The following is a 3,436-nucleotide window of genomic DNA, read 5'->3' on the forward strand; positions in this document are numbered from 1 at the left end:
TCACCGGAACTTGACTGTATATATATATATATATATATATATATATATATATATATATATATATATATATATATATATATATATATATATATATATAAGGCTTACACATTAATTACAGAATAATAAAAGCCATACATGGGAGCCATGCTCCTTAGTTATTACACAACATGGCGCACAAGGCCTATGATGTGAAATAACTAAAAATTCAAATTTTGACCCTTCATTCACATCATAGGCCATGCGCCATGAGCCATACTTCTTAATTTTTAGTTATTAAGGTGAGAATTCTTAGGTCACATATTGCGCAAGGCCTATGATGTGATGTGATGTGATGAGAGTGTAAATTCTATCCGCCATAGGTGGAAATCATGGAGTTTCCACCACTGCATATGGGTCTTACAAGACTTTTTTTGTTACAATCTGAACCGTTTATCTTGTAGAACACGTAGAGTATTATATCCATGAAAAAAATCAGCTTGATTGGATGTCTATAGGCATATGAAAATTTGAATTTTGGTTTACAGAATGGAGGGTCATAAATTTTGAAGTTAAATTGTTTATGGCAGTCTATTTCCTAAACCGAAATTCAAATTTTAATATACCTATTGATATCCGACCAAGCTCATTTTTTGCGTGCATATACTATTATATGGACTCTATAAGATGAACGATTCAGATTATAGCAAAAAATGCTTGGTGAAACCCGTAACGGGCTGTCGTGGAAATTTTTTTTTTTTTTGGGTCTAGCGGAAAATCTTGGTGGAAATAATTTTAACTCTATGATGTGTTGTCTTTCCTTAAAATACTAAAAGCAAACTGGGATTCTCGTAAATGAACCCTGCTTTTTGGAAAATTGCTGCCAACAGATCGAACAGAGGCATTCAAAAATTTAGTTTTTTTAGGTACGTTCGGTGGGCAATAACCCAGGAAAAGCGGAAAATGGAACGTTCGGTGGGAAATAACCCGGGAAAAGCGGAAAATAGAATTGGGTAACCAAACTGTACCAAAATATGCTGACGTATCTCTCTGGATACAGTAACCAACTGTACCAAATATTTCAATTTATTGTGGGTAACATCAGAAGCAACTATGCTCTCTTTTAAAAGGCCCAACATATGAAAAACACAAGCCAAACACATTATTTAGCCCAAATACAAAATAGAAGCAAGTCATTAATTTAAAAAAAAATGTTATTTATATTTTAAAAATGTTTAAATTGTTTAATTTATGATTGAAATAAACTATTATAGCTTAAAATTGTTAAAAAGTATTTAAATACATTAGGTTTTGCAATTAACATCCGCCCAAAGTATTTAACATCCGTTCAAAGAGTGTAAGATAATAGATAAGATGTGCATTGATATTTGTGAAAATGTATTAATATCCGTGAGATATGCATTGATATTCGAACTTATTTGAAATTATTGGCATATTATCCGTGGTTAGCAAAATCGTATATAATTAAACAAAACACAAATTGAATTAAAAACAATTAAAAATGATTTTTTATTTTTTAAAAAATATTAAATTAATTATTTTATTTTAAAACTAAATTATTACTCCTTAAATTGTGAAAACGTGATTAATTTTATTGAATTTTGTTATTATATACTTCCTCCGTCCCTTTTTAAATGTCATAGTTTGAAAAACACGTAGTTTTAAGAGTCAACTTCACCTCAACTTTACACTTTTCCCATCAACTTTTCTCTCCACTTTATACTTTTCATATCAACTTTTATCTCCACTTTCCAAAATTATCTTCTATTTTATACTGTTCATATTAACTTTTATCTCCATTTTTCAAAATTATCTTCTACTTTACCTATTAACTCTTCAAAGTGGACACTTATTTTGGGATAATCCAAAATAAAATACTGGACATTTAAATAGGGATGGAGGGAGTAATGAATAATCCAATTCCATACTGCACAAGGGCAAATGAGTCATTTGACAGCTTTTTACATCATACACTCTTTCTTATACCTCCAATTTATCTTCCATTCAAATCAAGTATTATTTTATCCCCTATCTCTAATACCTCATCCAAACCATCTACTTTTTAATCTCCCCCTCCATCACATCAATGTAGGCCCTTATTACTTAACTAATACCCTTTACTATCTTATCTCATCATAAATAATATACCCAAAACTCATACAGCATCCAATCGGGTCCTTAAATTTAATATATCTTAAGATGCATAGCAAATAAATTTAACATCACTTTGTAAGGAATATTTGGAGGATTAGATGGAGAAGGCTCTCTACTTGACTCGGGGAATGGTTCCAGCTCAGCAGGACCATCAGCTAGCTAGCAAAATAGACGATCGCTTACGAAAGAAAAATGCTTTGGACACAAATGTCTGAATGTATATAGATTCAGATCTTGATATATTTGGAGCCAATTGATGTTTGAATTCTCCGTTTATTGTGTGGAATCCATGTGCATTAGACTTCTGGACAATCTACGTCTGGATTTGTATCTGGAAATTTGGGTTTGTGACACTTCTCGTGGAGTGGGAAACGCCGCAAGGGTGGAACTTGCTTCTTGTTTTCATGTGCTGTCTTGCATACAGAAAAATTCAATAAATTTACAGTAGGTTTCAAATAATGTTGGAAATAAATAGAGATATGAATTTTACATTTTTACAGAAAAAAGCGGCGTAGGTGTTTTGTTACACAACTGGTTAATGTTGAACTCAAGCGGCCGGTTTGGAACAATAGGAAAATGCTATAATACACAAATTTATTTGAGTGTGCACGATATATACTATGTATTCCTCAACCGCTTTGAATTCGTAACATTTTGAATAAATTAAGCTTCATAATCCTAATATTTTGAATCCATGAATTCTCATTCTCAAAACCTATTCAGTGAAGAACCCCATTCAGAGAAATGATTTGCCAGATAATAAGAGTGGGTAGTACATTGTTCTGCGCCTCCAATTCTCCTCCACTCGTCATCAGTCCCAATTGAATGAATAAATGCCACTGTACAATCTGGCTTGCGAGACGATATTTACGTAGGGAGAAATTTTTGGGCACCGGGCGGGTATCACATGATGCCTGAGCAGCCCATCCGGACCTTCTAAAAGTGTGTTGGACGGCTCAGATTGAAATCCTCTTTCTCCTCTCACCCCACCACTCTCTCTTCTCTTCTCTCTTCAAATCCGAGCCATCCAAAAGCGAAATGGACGGGTCTGAATGCACTGAGCGGGCACCACGTGATACCCACCTGACACTAAAAAATTTCTCGTACGTACGAGTGAATCATAACACCTTGTATTGATCAGTAGTTGGACTATGCCCAAACCCCAATCCGACCGAACTACTATGCTTCTCTATTGTCAATTTGGGAAGAATAAAAATGTTGTGTCAATTTGGCTGCAGGTGTGTCCTTACTCTGTTTAATTTTTATAATCCTTTACTTTGGTTAG

The sequence above is a fragment of the Rhododendron vialii genome, chromosome 10a (genome assembly GCF_030253575.1).
Source record: "Rhododendron vialii isolate Sample 1 chromosome 10a, ASM3025357v1".
In the NCBI taxonomy this organism is placed as follows: domain Eukaryota; kingdom Viridiplantae; phylum Streptophyta; class Magnoliopsida; order Ericales; family Ericaceae; genus Rhododendron; species Rhododendron vialii.